Below are 15,477 nucleotides of genomic sequence, written 5' to 3'. Positions count from 1 at the left end.
TGCTATCTTTATCATTGTTTTGTGATTACAGGCTGTAATTGTAGATCTTGCCAAATGAATATTTTGTTACATCTGTATCTTGCGCGGAATGTCGGCCCTGCGCTAATAAAAAATCAGGAAATGATCCTGATTACTTGAATATCTTTCATAAACCATGCTAAATTTAAATTTGTGTTATGGTTACAGAATAAAGTTGTAGCTTTTGCAAAGACAAATGTAATTTTAATTCTGTAACCCGCACGGGATGTCAGTTTTGTGCTAATAGCAAATCCTGAATTCAAATATATTTAATTTATAAAACATATCATTTATGTACCTTTCAAAAATGTAGTAGAAATAGATAGAAACAAGAGTGATTTCCGTCATAACGAGAACGAAAAATTATATGTTTTATCTGTGCAAGACGTATGTCCTGCGCTAATAGAAAGTTTTAACATTACTCCGTTAATTTCATACGCTATGTCAACTTTAATTTTGTTATTACAATTACAGACTAAAATTGTAGCTAGAATATAAAGTTAACATAATTCGCGGGATGACGGTCCTGCACTAATCGCAGTTCCTGAAATGTCAACAATATACCAACTATATGTCATTTCTTACAATTCTAATCGATTTTTGAAAGTTACATAAATAGTATGTTTTATGAATGAAATATATTTGAAATACAGTGTAATTTCAAACTTTGCTATTAGCACAGGACCGACCTCCCACGAAAGTTACAGGTGTAACATTATAGATCCATTTAGATTTGTAAAAAAAAACTATAGTTTTAGTCTGTAATCGTAAATCAAAGTAAAAGTTAATATGATTTTAAAAGATATTCAAGTTATCAGAGTAATTTCCAGATTTATTATTAGCGCAGACACACATCTTGCGCAGATAAAAAATGTAATATTTCGTTCTCGTTAAGCCAGAAATCACTCTTTTTCTATTCATTTTTTACAGAATTCATTTGAAATTTACATAAATAGTATGTTTTATGAATGAACTATATTTGAAATACAGTGTAATTTCAAACTTTGCTATTAGCGCAGGACCGACCTCCCACGCAAGTTACAGGTGTAACATTATAGATCCATTTAGATTTGTAAAAAAGTTTTACTAATGTTTTAGTCTGTAATCGTAAATCAAATTAAAAGTTAATATGATTTATAAAAGATACTCAAGTTATCAGAGTAATTTCCAGATTTATTATTAGCGCAGACACACATCTTGCGCAGATAAAAAATGTAATATTTCGTTCTCGTTATGACAGAAATCATTCTTTTTCTATTCATTTTTTACAGTATTCATTTGAAAGTTACACAAATAGTATGTTTTATGAATGAAATATATTTGAAATACAGTGTAATTTCAAACTTTGCTATTAGCACAGGACCGACCTCCCACGCAAGTTACAGGTGTAACATTATAGATCCATTTAGATTTGTAAAAAAAACTATAGTTTTAGTCTGTAATCGTAAATCTAAGTAAAAGTTAATATGATTTATAAAAGATATTCAAGTTATCAGAGTAATTTCCAGATTTTCATTTAGCGCAGGGCACCGCACACATATCTTGTGCAGCTACACAATATAAAATTTCGTTTACGTTTTGATGAAAATTAGGCCTACTCTTTATTCAATTGATTTTGTACTATAAAATAATAATAATGATAATAATAATAATATAGATAATATCTGTAAGAATTTTCTTTTAATTCTTTGACATTTTTATTTCATCTTTTATCTTAGACATGTTGAGAGATATGCTGCCGTTGGTAAAAAGAATATTATTGTGAAATTTCAAGATATTTCAATATGATAAAAACGATATTTTGCTAAGTGTGCGCTCGGGTGAAGTAGAAAATTATAAAAATAGCATAAAACATACCAGAGGACGACGTGTGCAAGCTGGAGGAAATCACACCTTCACGCATGTTTGGGTTTTATCTATAATTATTAATAAATTGACCAGCTGCATGATTAATCAAACACGAAATGCAAATTTCTGATATATAAAGTTACATTTGTTATTTGCGCTGCGCATTTGGTAAATCGCGCAGGTTAAATTTATCCTGCGCAACGATTGGTAAATCGTTGCGCATATAACCAACGTACAAAAATTTGTTATATGCGCTGCGCGTTTGGTAAATAACGCAGATTGGTTATTTGCGCTCAACATATACAATGACGAAATATGGAAAAATGATGTCGCTTGAAATTTGTAGTATGCATTTATCACCATTCTTATACTGAAAAATGTTTTTCTTTGCAACAACAGACGCCTCTGACATTTGACTACACTAAATACTGGCAATATATATACCAGAGAGGAATTTAACCTGCACGAAATTTCCGAGTGTTTTCGTGACTATAATGCATTCATAATATGATGTGTTTACACAGAGCTGATGGCTGGTCACCTTTAAACAGAAATTAATTTAATATATTTCTAAATATATTAATACATTTCAGGAAAAATGAATGATTATGGTGGTTACCCTGAAAGAGAAAAAAAAAACTTAAAAAAAAAAAACAACAACACCTACCGTGATTCGAACTTACGACCCACATAATTCGACATTTCAAACATCAATGCTTAACCATTGAGCTACCGGGACTGACAGACGTGTTGCAATAAAATATACCTAATATTATTGTTTATGTAAGCTGCTTTACCGATTTTGTTAGTTTTATAAGTTCAGAAAACATAAACAAACGTGACGTCACTTCGAAATTATCAGTCACGGACTGTACATAGTTTTCTCTTGTAAAGCTTATGAATTTGCGAAAAAGAATTATGCATATTCTGTTGTGTATAAACATATTTTTTGAAATTGTGAATTCAGAAACATTTTGAACTTATTTCTGGAATATCCTGAATTTAGTTCTTAATATTTAGAGAGTATTTCAGTAAAAGTTCAGTAAAATCATTTTCTGACACTTCTTGAATTCATTTCTGAATCTTTCAGATACAGTTCAGTACAACCTCCAAAACATTTAGAAATGTTCAGAACAGAAACACACTGTTCAGAAAGATTCAGACTGCTAAAAATGGTTCAGGCAGGGTTCAGTCTGTTCAGACATGTTTCAGAAATATTCAGACAAATAATGTCATGAGGAAACTTCTTCTAATTTATAAAAAAAAAAACATAAACATTTGATGATAACAATTTTTTCTCTTAATTAAGTCAGCAAAATGCAAGATTGAGCATAACATTTCTTTAACAAGCTTATTACTAATTTAAGTTTTGAATTCCCAAAAAATATCTTTGGGTTACTATGAAAAAAATATTCTGACCCTCAAGTTCTGAAAAAATACTCGGTCTTTCAAAGAAAGGGGAAAAAATCTTTTTCTCCAAGTAAACAAAATCCTGGGAGGCCCCTCACACTAGCCCCCTCCTCCCCCACCCTTGAAACAAGTGTGCAAGTGAGATTGCATTTACAAATTGGATAGACAGGATTTTCTTCATATGAGTTAGTGCATAAAGCTGGATATTCAGTTTAGGTAAAAAAAAATATTGGAACTGTACATATTACTTCAGGCCAGTTAAGTAAGGTATAAGATCACACTGCTTTGTACTTAATATTTTTATTACTTAAACTGTAGATTATGGCACAATTTACATACAGGTATCAGTTTGTTTAGAGTTTTTGTATCACATTTTGACACTTTACTTTTTTGAAAAGGTCAGAGTAATTTATGATATAAATGTTCATGGTGGAGTTGCTGTGAAAGCCAAAGGCACTTTTATTTATATAATTTCACATTTTCTTTGCAGTCAGATTGTTTTGACACTGTTGCACAAAATATGATCATTTAAGATGTTCCATTATTTAATGAAAGATAGTAAGACTGGCTTCCATCATTTTTCAGATGTTGTACAACTACAGGCCACTTTCAATCTCAGTCAAGTTGAGGGGTCAGTTGCACGAATGGTAACTGTAATTCAAACTGGTCACTGGAAAAAGTGCCGCTGTGTGGGAATCAATTGTAGTTTCTCCGGTTTGTATTTCATATGTTTTTCCAGCAATGTAGAGAGTTTGAAAAATTCTGCGGGCAAAGTAGAACACTTAATTCATACCAAGTACATAGACAGGAGTTGTTTATGCCCGAAAGTTCAGCTGTGTTACACAGTGTAAGAATTTGTGCAGGGTAAATGGTGCTGCCATGGTGTTGGAGATTTATGCACATAATTTTGCACTTAATGTCTATAAGTTCTGTAAGATTTAGGTATGATTATACATGACATATCTAAGTAGGAGAACAGTCTATTCTTATATTTAAACAATAATAAAAACCAGTAAGAGGGACAACAGGTCAAAGGCAACAGTTGAATATGAATGATTTTAATTTCTTATATTCACCACAATTACTAGGCTGCTTAAAACTGGCAAGATGACAGCTACAGGATTTTTTATAACCACTGTGTAATGATATGAAAACTATCAGTATTTAGTGTTCAGTTATAAAATGAAACAACTGTCCTACATCAAATACTGTTTCAGACATAAAAAAGTCATGAGGTTTTTGTAAAAAAATATAATGATTACTAAGATAATCTTTAAAAATTTTGAAATTTATGCAATATAATTATGTCCTTGATGTAACAATTTTTATGACTTAAAAGTAACACTGGTACCAAGTGTGACATATTTTACCTAAATTTTAGATAATATAATCTTAACAGCTACATATGCAACTAGGTAATTATGAATCATATACATGATAAAATAAAGATTGATAAAAAGTAAAATAACCAAATAAAATACAGTTTGTAAATAATGGTTATAGCACTGAAAAGTATCAAATGTTGAGGATCTGTATGTTGTGTGTATGAATGTTATTAGCTCGACTATTTGAAGAATAACTAGAGCTATCCTACTCCTTACGGCGTATAAAAATGAAAAATTAAAAATCTTCATTTCTGAAAGTTCAAGGCCTAGGACTTTAATATTTGGTGTGTAGCATTGCCTAGTGAATCTCTTAACAAAAAAGTATCAAATTATGCTCCTGGGGTGAAAAGAGGCCCCACCCTGGGGTCACTTCTTATGACTTATAAATGTAGGAAAAAGTAACTCGAACATTATCAGATCATATTTTCTAGACTATTTAATTAAATTTCCTGATGACCCCAAGTGATTAGGGGTCACATGAAGTTAACTGTGACCTTGACCTACTGACCTACTTTTTTGCTTTTTAAGATACAGCCTTGAAATTGGATGACATTTAAGTTTTGCACACTGATCTTAAAACTGACTTTCAGTGACCATGAATGTGACCTACTAATCTCCTTTCTTAATATTTTAGCATTAAATTGCCATAAATTTGAAACATTTGGCTCATATTATTCAGGTGAGTGATTCAGGGTCATCATGACCCTCTTGTTTTTAATGTACTAAAATGTTTGAGTCATTGAGGTGGTTTGTCCACAAGTAACAGGCTCAACATTATGGTACATGTACTATTTCTATCCAAAGGGATATTAAATGTTTTTGACATCTCAGTATTGACATGAGTTTTACAAAGGATATTTTGCAACCAAAATGGTTCAAAAGAAATAGCTCGACTGTCAGAAAAAAACAACACTTTTTAGCTCGGACTATTCAAAGAATAGGGGAGTTAACCTACTCGCCCTGGCGTCGGCATCAGAGTGAGCGTGTGCGTGAGCGTGAGCTTCACACAAATGTTAAAGTGTGAATACCAACCCAAATATTTTCAAAGTCCATTGAGATATTTGTTTGATATTTTGCATACTTGTTTATCATCATGACCCCAGTCTGTAAAAAGGAGGAGGCAACTCTATCAAGCATTTTGACTGAACTATGGCCCCTATCGACTTAGAATAAATGTTAAAGTTTGCGTACCACCCCAAATATTTTCAAAGTCCATTGAGATATTGCTTTGATATTTTGCATACTTGTTAACCATCATGACCCCAGTCTGTAAAAAGGAGGAGGCAACTCTATCAAGCATTTTGACTGAATTATGGTCCCTTTTTTTGACTTAGAATAAATGTTAAAGTTTGCGTACCACCCCAAATATTTTCAAAGTCCATTGAGATATTGCTTTGATATTTTGCATACTTGTTAACCATCATGACTCCAGTCTGTAAAAAGGAGGAGGCAACTCTATCAAGCATTTTGACTGAATTATGGCCCCTTTTTTGACTTAGAATAAATGTTAAAGTTTGCGTACCACCCCAAATATTTTCAAAGTCCATTGAGATATTGCTTTGATATTTTGCATACTTGTTAACCATCATGACCCCAGTCTGTAAAAAGGAGGAGGCAACTCTATCAAGCATTTTGACTGAATTATGGCCCCTTTTTTGACTTAGAATAAATGTTAAAGTTTGCGTACCACCCCAAATATTTTCAAAGTCCATTTAGATATTGCTTTGATATTTTGCATACTTGTTAACCATCATGACCCCAGTCTGTAAAAAGGAGGAGGCAACTTTATCAAGCATTATGACTGAATTATGGCCCCTTTTTTGACTTAGAATAAATGTTAAAGTTTGCATACCACCCCAAATATTTTCAAAGTACATTGAGATATTGCTTTGATATTTTGCATACTTGTTTACCATTATGACCCCACTCTGTAAAAAGGAGGAGGCAACTCTATCAAGCATTTTGACTGAATTATGGCCCCTTTTCGACTTAGAATATGCTTATTGTAATGTTATAGTTTTACTCATAGCCTATATTATACTATCAAGCACTGAAAATAGTTGAGCACGCTGTCCACTGACAGCTCTTGTTTATTACTGTTGTACTTCTATTTTTAATGTCATTTGTTGGCTTGTGTTTTTAGGAAAAGATGTTACAGCCAGTGTATGAAGACTGAACTTTTGGTACGGTCATAGGTGCTCTTGCAAAGACTGATGGCCTGGCAGCATAAACTATTCTATGGTAAATAGGGCCTGACATAATTTGTGTTATGTTTTCAGCTTTTTATACGCCCGTCTCTGGAAGAGCGGGGCGTATTATGTGAACACTCGTGTCGGTCGGCGTCCAAATGCATGTCCACTCTCTAAGTCAAACAGTTTTCATCCGATCTTCACCAGACTTGGTGACAATGTTTGTGGGCATATTGTCTTGGCCAAGATCAATAACCAGCAAGTTCGCCCCAGGCACTCTTGGTTTTTAGCCCTTGAATTACTCGAAAAACTGCAAATTTAGCCAAGTCCAACAGTTTTCATCCGATCTTCCATAAAAGCCCTGAAACCAATGGGCAGAATTACACCAAACTTCACAGGAATGATCCTTGGGTGGTTCCCTTTAAAAATTGTTCAAAGAATTGAATTCCATGCAGAACTCTGGTTGCCACGGCAACCGAAAGGAAAAACTTTTAAAATCTTCTTATCCAAAACCACAGGGCCTAGGGCTTTGATATCTGGTGTGTAGCGTCATCTAGTCGTCCTCTACCAGAATTGTTTAAATTATCCCCCTAGGGTCAAATATGGCCCCGCCCCAGGGGTCACATGGTTTATGTACACTTATATAGGGAAAACTTTGAAAATCTTCTTGTACAAAACCACATGGCCTAGGGCTTTGATGTTTGGTATGTAGTATCATCTAGTGGTCCTCTACCAAGATTGTTCAAATTATCCCCCAAGGGTCAAACATGGCCCTGCCCCGGGGGTCACATGGTTTATATAGACTTATATAGGGAAAACTTTGACAATCTTGTACAAAACCACATGGCCTAGGGCTTTGATATTTGGTATGTAGCATCATCTAGTTGTCTTCTACCAAGATTGTTCAAATTATCCCCCTAGGGTCAAATATGGCCTCGCCCCGGGGATCCCAAATTTTACATAGACATATGGGGAAAAAAGTTTAAAAATCTTCTTGTCCGAAACCACAAGACTTAGACCTTTGATATTTGGTTTGTAGCATTGTCTTATAGTCCTCAACCAAAATTGTTCAAATTGTACCCCTTGGGTGAAAAGAGGCTCTGCCCTAGGGGTCCCAAGTTTTATACAGAAAAAAGCTTTAAAAATCTTCTTGTCTGAAACCATACGACCTAGGCTTTTGATATTTGGTATGCTGCATTGTCTAGTAGTCCTCTACCAAAATTGTTCAAATTATGCCCCTGGGGTTAAAAGAAGCCCCGCCCTGGGGTCACTTAGTTATTATGTGAGTTATATAGGAAAAATACTTAAAAAATCATCTGATCCTATTTCCAAGACTGTTTAATTATAATTACCTGATGACCCCAAGTAATACGATGTCACTTGACTGTGACCTTGACCTACAGACCTACTTTCTTGTTTTTTAAGATACAGCCTTGAAATTTTCATGACATACACAGTTTTGCACACAAATTGTAAAACTGAATTTCATTGACCATGAATGTGACCTACTGACTTTCTTAATATTTTATCATCATTTTGACATTTAAAACATGTAGCTCTGACATATTACTCAGGTGAGCGATCCAGGGTCATCATGACCCTCTTGTTTTTTCAAACCTTCCATGAATATTTATCAACATGCAATGTTGTACCATTCCCCCAACCTCACTACTCCACCCAGTCATGCCCACCACCCCGATCATGCATACCCCCAACGTTTCTTTTTTATTATGCCCCCCTTCGAAGAAGTTTTGAGGTCAAAGGTCAAGGTCACAGTGACCACGAACAGTTAAACGGTTGCCGGATGATAACTCAAGAATGCTTGGGCATAGGATCATGAAAGTTGATAGGGAGGTTGGTCATGACCAGCAGATGATCCCTATTGAATTTCAGGTCAGTATGTCAAAGATCAAGGTCACAGTGACCACGAACATTTAAATGGTTTCCGGATGATAACTCAAGATTGCTTGGGTCTAGGATCCTGAAAGTTGATAGGGAGGTTGTTCAAAACCAGCAGATGGCCCCTGTTGATTTTGAGGTCATTAGTTCAAATTTCAAGGTCACATTGGCCAGGAAAAGTACAACGGTTCTGGACAAAAACTTGGCTTAGGCCAAGGGTCATGAAAGATGATAGAGTATAAGATTCTTTCACTGGTTGTAGGTGCAGATGGGAATATCCCGCCTCGAGGGTAACTGTTTAGGCGGTAACGAGGCTTCCTGCCGAGTTACCACAGAAACAGTTACCCGAGAGCCGGATATTTCCATCTCCACCTATAACTAGTGACAGAATCTTTTTCTTGCATACCGATTTCAAGAAATAATAATAAAAATAAAATCAATCGAATGGCTTTCTTTTTAGAACTATTTCTTATAGCAGTGTATTTAAACAAAGCACGGGAAACCAACGCCCGTAAAAGAGGTCACGACGTTTCAAAACAAATAACAATGTTTAGTTCCGGTTTTGTTTTATCAGTTATGAATTTTTGATAAAATAACGTAATTTGAATCGAGAAATTACTATCAGGAACCAATAGGAACTGTCAAGGTATTGAATTTTTATTCCGTTTTTTTAAATAAAATATAAATTACTACATAAATCTTCTACATATATGTAGTTCGTAATATGTCATTTACAGCACGAGAGTCATCTTACACCCCGGGGTGTAAGATGGATTTTTCCAGCACCGGTAAAAATACCGGAAATCCCCGTCTGGTATGCAAGAAAGGTTTATCATGACTAACAGATGATCCCTATAGATTTTGAGGTCAGTAGGTCAAAGGTCAAGGTTACAGTGACCCAGAACATTTAAACCTTTTCCAGACAATTACTTGAGAACGTTTGGGCCTAGGATCATGGAACTTCATAGGGAGGTTGCCCAGGTTGGTCATGACCAGTAGATGACCCCTGTAGGTTTTGAGAGCAGTAGGCCAAAGGTTATGGTCAGATTGACCCGTAACAGTTAAACCCTTTCCGGACGATACCTTGAGAACGCTTGGGCCTAGGATCACGAAACTTAATAGGGAGGTTGATCATGACCAGCAGATGACCCCTGTTGATTTTTTAGGTCAATAGGTTAAAGGTCAAGGTGACATCAGATTGAACCAGAACAGTGAGCATATCTGTTTGTTTTGCAATTACTGAATGCATGAAGGGGGGCATTTCCTGTGCGACGAACCCTTGTTTCATTTTTAATTTTCCATCCATATTTATAATCAACATGTTATGTTTTTTACCCTCACCTGGTCTCCCCCGCCATCCCCCAAAAATAAATAAAAAAATCTATTCCTTTTTAGCTCGTCTAAATTAAGCAGCGCTTTCTACATTCTGATTGGCTCTTGGTCTTGGTCTCGCATGATTTTGCACACAGTAACTCAAATAGAAACTGGAAACATGAAATAGTTCGGCTGCCGACAAAAATGAGAGTTGGTCTATGGATCGCGGGGTCGCGAGTTCAATCCCCGGGTGGGGCGTATATTCTCTGTGATGATTTGATGAAAGACATTGTGTCTGAAATCATTCGTCCTCCACCTCTGATAATTCATGTGGGGAAGTTGGCAGTTACTTGCGGAGAACAGGTTTGTACTGGTATAGAATCCAGCAAGACTGGTTAGGTTAACTGCCCACAGTTACATGACTGAAATACTGTTGAAAAACGGCATTAAACCCAAAACAAACTAACAAATATAAGAAACATTGAAAATTTTCTTCTTTGAATCATCAATAGCTAGACCCTTGATATTTTGCCTGTGTTATCAGATTTGTAATTTCCATAGTAATTATTCAAATTATTGCCCTAGGTTCAAAAATGTGCGTGACATGTATATAATATACCGGTAGGCTAACAAAGAAGAAAACAAACTCTGCTTTTATAGACACACTTGAAGCCTTGTACACAGGTGAGCGCTTTAGCGTCAATGACCCTCTTGTATTTGTAATTATCTGGATTTAAGTTTATATGGTAATTAGGAACGTTAATGATTTCACAGAATAAACTGATTGCTTTGCATGCTAGTAAAGACCTGTTACAATTTATTTTTTATAGGCAGCTGAGCGTGCAGGTCAGAACGTGCTAGATGCCCTCACTGTCATGACAGAGGAAGCTGGCGGCCTCGAGTCCTCGACAAGATTGAGGGATTACAGAACCAGGAGAACGAGACTGTGTACAGGGCAGCACTAGAACTCACTGGAAAAATTACTTTGGTGGAGATGTAAGATATACAATGAATCTTGATACATTGAAATATTTGGTTAAAGAAATGTTTTCAGTACTTTAATGATGTATCAGCAGGGCTGGGGATTGTGGGGACAGACTTCTGGTTTGCTGTTTGTCTGACTGCCAGTCCATCCAAGCAAAGTGGGATCAAGTGATAACTTTAAAGGTGCAAGATATTTTTTCATAGAATTTGGTAAATGGATAGATAGATGGCAGTACGGAGAATATGTGCATTATTTCTGTTCTGTTAATCCCCCGCCACGAGTGGTGGGGGTTATAGGAATGGTCTCCATCCGTCCTTCCGTAACATTTTGTGTCCGATCTGTATCTCCTAAACACCTTTTAGGATTTTCATGACACTTGGGTCAAATGATCACCTCATCAAAACGATATGCAGAACCCTTGAGTCAGCCATGTCGGCTTAAGGTCAAGGTCACAACTCAAGATAAAAGGTTTGAGCCTTTAATTTGGTGTTCAGGTGAACAATCAAAGGCAGTTATTGCCCTTTTGTTTCATATGTTGCAAAAAGAATGGTTATGCTTGTATTTATTTTACTTCTTGAACTTTTTTTCACAGGAAGTCGTGCACCATGTGAACAGTGATGTTGAAAAGTTCTGATGAGCCTGCTATCGTTACAGTCGAGGCAAGTCAAAAAGAGCGAACAGGAGTTAGAAATTTTGTCTGACATGGACTTACCTACTATAATATGTAAGCTTCTTTGAGTGGAATCAGTGAATCTTACATGTATTGCTTTTTATGCTCCCCGAAGGGCGAGGATATGGTTGCCGCTTTGTCCATCCTTCCATCACACTTTTGTCCGGAGTATAACTTGAAAAGTATTAATGGCATTTGATTGAACATTCACTTAGAGGCCATTGTGACAAAGTGCACCATCAAAGAATCATAACTCTACCTTACCTAGTTATATGCCTGAAGGGATGTATTATGTTATGACGCTGGTGTCCGTCCATGCGTCCGTTAGCAATTTCGTGACCGCTCTATAACTCTTCAACCCCTTGAAGGATTTCTAAGATATTTTGCTTAAATGTTCACCACATCGAGACGACATGCAGACCGCATGTTTCGGATAACTTGCTTCAGGGTCAAGGTCACAGGGGTCAAAGGTCATATGACTTTTTTTTTTTCGTGTCCGCTCGGTTACTCATGAACCACTTGAAGGATTTTAAGACTTGGCACAAATGTTCACCACATTGAGATGATGTGCAGAGCGCATGTTTCGGATGGCTTGCATCAAGGTCAAGGTCAAACTTAGGGGTCAAAAGTCATTTAATTTTTTTTCATGTGGATATTGCACTGCATTGCGGTGCTCTTGTTTTTATTTGGCAGATCCCTTTTTATTTCACTTTCAATAATATTTTATTGAATTACTTCCCTTCTGTGTTACTATAAATAGCTTATTTTATAACCTTTTTATTATTGGTCATAGGGAAAAACCAAGACCACTTTTCTGTGGTACAACATGGATGGTACCTCCAATTTTTAGGTGTATTTTGACATATCTATACCTGGTAATGTTGTTTTTGTGGACTTATAATTTTTTCTGTCAACTTAGAGTTTTTTTTTTAAATTTCTTCCCTTTGTTCTTCCTGTCCTTCGGGCTTCAACAGTTAAGTTCTTTAAATTTTGCTCCCATTCTATAATATAACCCTTCGGGCGTATATTGCCCCGCTTGGTATAGCTCTTGTTTTTAAATGATCTCCCTTTATTACACAAAATAAGGCTTGTCCGGAGCATTACATGAAAATTATTAAAAAATGGCATTTCATTGAAACTTCAAGAAATCATAGAGACTATTGACGGGAAGTGCAGTACATGTCAAAGAACCATAACTCTACTTTACCTAGTTTTTGAATTATCTTCCTTTATAGTACAAAATAAGGCTTGCCTACAGCATAACTTGAAAAGTCTTTAATTGCATTTCATTGAAACTTCACAAAAGGATAGAGGCTATAGACGGGAAGAGCAGTGTCAAAGAATCAGAACTCTTCCTTATCAAGTTTTTGAATTACCTCCTTTTATTCAATTTTCTTCTTTTTATTAGATCTCCATTTTCATATCTCACCTGTCACATAGTTGACCTTTTGTGATTGCCCGTCATTTTCTTGTGAACACGATAGAGACCACATTTTACAATCGATTTTAAACTTGAACAAAACTTTTATTTGCATAATATCTCGGTTCCTTTTGAAAACTGGTCAGACCCCATCATGGGTTCCAGAATTATATGGCTCCTTAAAGGGCCAAAATTTGCTTTTTGGCTTGTGAACACGATAGAGACAACATTTTGCAATTGACTTAATCAAACTTGCGAGCAACTTGTGTTGGCGTAACATCTTGGTTCTTTTTGAAAACTGGCCAGATCCCATCATGGGTTCCATAATTATATGGTCCCTTAAAGAGCCAAAATTTGCTATCTTGGCTTTTGCAGCCATCTTCATTTATGGTTTGATTTGATACAAACTTGTAAATTATCTTCAATAACATAAAAATCTTGGATTCCATGATGAATCTGTCGGATCTAATCATAGTTTCCAGAGTTACAGCCCCTGATTGACCCCTGAAAGAGCCAAAATTTATTCATTTTTAACTTGTGACCATGATAGAAGTGACATTTTATACTTGATTTTAACCACACTTACACACAAGTTAAGACACAATATCTCGGTTCCTTTCGAAAACCAGCTAGATAATGTCATGCGTTCTAGAGTTACTGTCCCTGAAAGAGGCAAAATTTTCATTTTTGGCCCTTTCAGCCATATAGGGGTTACATTTATGCTTTGATTTGATACAAACTTGAACAGAATGATTATCTTGATAATCTCTAGGTCAGCATTGAAACTGTGCCATGTCGGGTCAAAAACTAGGTCATCAGGACAAATCAAAGGAACCTTGTGTATGCGATAGAGGCTGTATTTTTCAATTGATCTTCATGAGTTGTCAGAATGATTGCCTTGATGAAATCTAAGTCAAAATCGAATATGGGTCATCCGGGATCAAAAACTAGGTCACTATGTCAAATCAAAGAAAAACCTTGTGTATGCAATAGGGGCTGCATTTTATAACGGATCTTCATGAAATAAAATCAGAATGTTTGTCTATATAAAATCTAAGTGAAATTAGAATATTGGTCATCTAGGTTAAAAAACTAGGTCACCCGGTCAAATCAAAGAAAAGCCTTGTGTATGCAATAGAGACTGTATTTTTCTTTGATCTTCATGAAATTTGGTCAGAATGATAGCCTTGATGTAATTAAGGTCAAATTCGGATGCAGGTCATCTTTGCTCAAAAACTAGGTCACTAGGTCAAATTGAAGAAAATACTTGTTTACACTTGAGAGACCACATTTTTGGTCCAATTCTAATGAAAATTAGTCAGAATATTTGTTTCCATGAAATCACTAAGTCAAACATGTTTACACTGTTATGATATGTTTCTCAGGTGAGCGACCTTGGCCCTCTTTTTTAAGTCTTTTAATTGGTGTAACTGTCAGGTTTACATATTTTAGTTAACATTATTACATGAACAATACCTGAAATTCACCTTGTTTTCATCCTTTGCATTAATTTTGCAACACCATTTGAGAATGATTTTACTAGTATATGGTATGATATATCTTAACTAACATCACTCATTCCATTTTCCTCTTTTTATAATACAGGTGTGGCAAGAAGTTTGAAATCAAAGTCACAAGAAGTTTGATGATGGAAGTAACTGTGATCATTTAGTATTTCCAGTGGTTCAGAGGAACAGATTACACTCAGTTAAAACTAAATGTGATATTAATCTATTTGTGAATGAACGAGGACTTAATGAGGATAAAATGTTAAGAAGACAAACCTGATGCAGCATTAATTTTGTGACAGTATCAGTGTAATATTTAACCATGTATAACTGTTTTTCATTATAAATGCAGTAAAAGGTAATACAATGTTAAAACTGCTTTATACTTTTTATGCGAGGGAATATGTTGTATACGGTCACTATAGAGGTTTTTCCATTTGATGAAATAATATTGTGGGTGAACCGGTAAAGAATATATTGACCAAATCTGTCATGTTGACCATAATGTTTCGTGCAACCTTTATTGTACAAAAAGTAGATTTGTTATAGCACCAAATAATAGTGAGATTGGAAGGCCAGTGTGCAAACCACTGAGCTATCCGCCCACTACCATTAGATATATTAAGGCAAAAACCGTCATCTCGGCGCAAAAACTGTATGCATGTTTGTGCTTTACTTCAATGAGCCCACATTTGGCGCTGAGGTGACATTCTAATTCCAATAAAAAAACTAATACCTACTCATCGGTTACACTACTTATTTACGTTGCTTACAGTTAAGCATGATAAAAAATATGGAATAAAAATCTTGATAAAATTTGTTGTACATACG

General features: G+C 35.4%; 1 long non-coding RNA gene across 1 annotated transcript; it reads left to right on the top strand.

Annotated features, from left to right (window-relative positions):
- The first annotated feature begins 3,846 nt into the window (after positions 1-3,846).
- On the top strand, positions 3,847-15,477 carry LOC123549939 (uncharacterized). The gene is made up of 4 exons (XR_006686130.2): positions 3,847-3,990; positions 6,805-6,902; positions 10,894-11,059; positions 14,744-15,477. It is a non-coding gene; the product is annotated as an uncharacterized LOC123549939 (long non-coding RNA).

The sequence above is a fragment of the Mercenaria mercenaria genome, unplaced genomic scaffold (genome assembly GCF_021730395.1).
Source record: "Mercenaria mercenaria strain notata unplaced genomic scaffold, MADL_Memer_1 contig_697, whole genome shotgun sequence".
NCBI lineage: Eukaryota > Metazoa > Mollusca > Bivalvia > Venerida > Veneridae > Mercenaria > Mercenaria mercenaria.
This window is presented reverse-complemented; position numbering and strand designations above follow the sequence as displayed.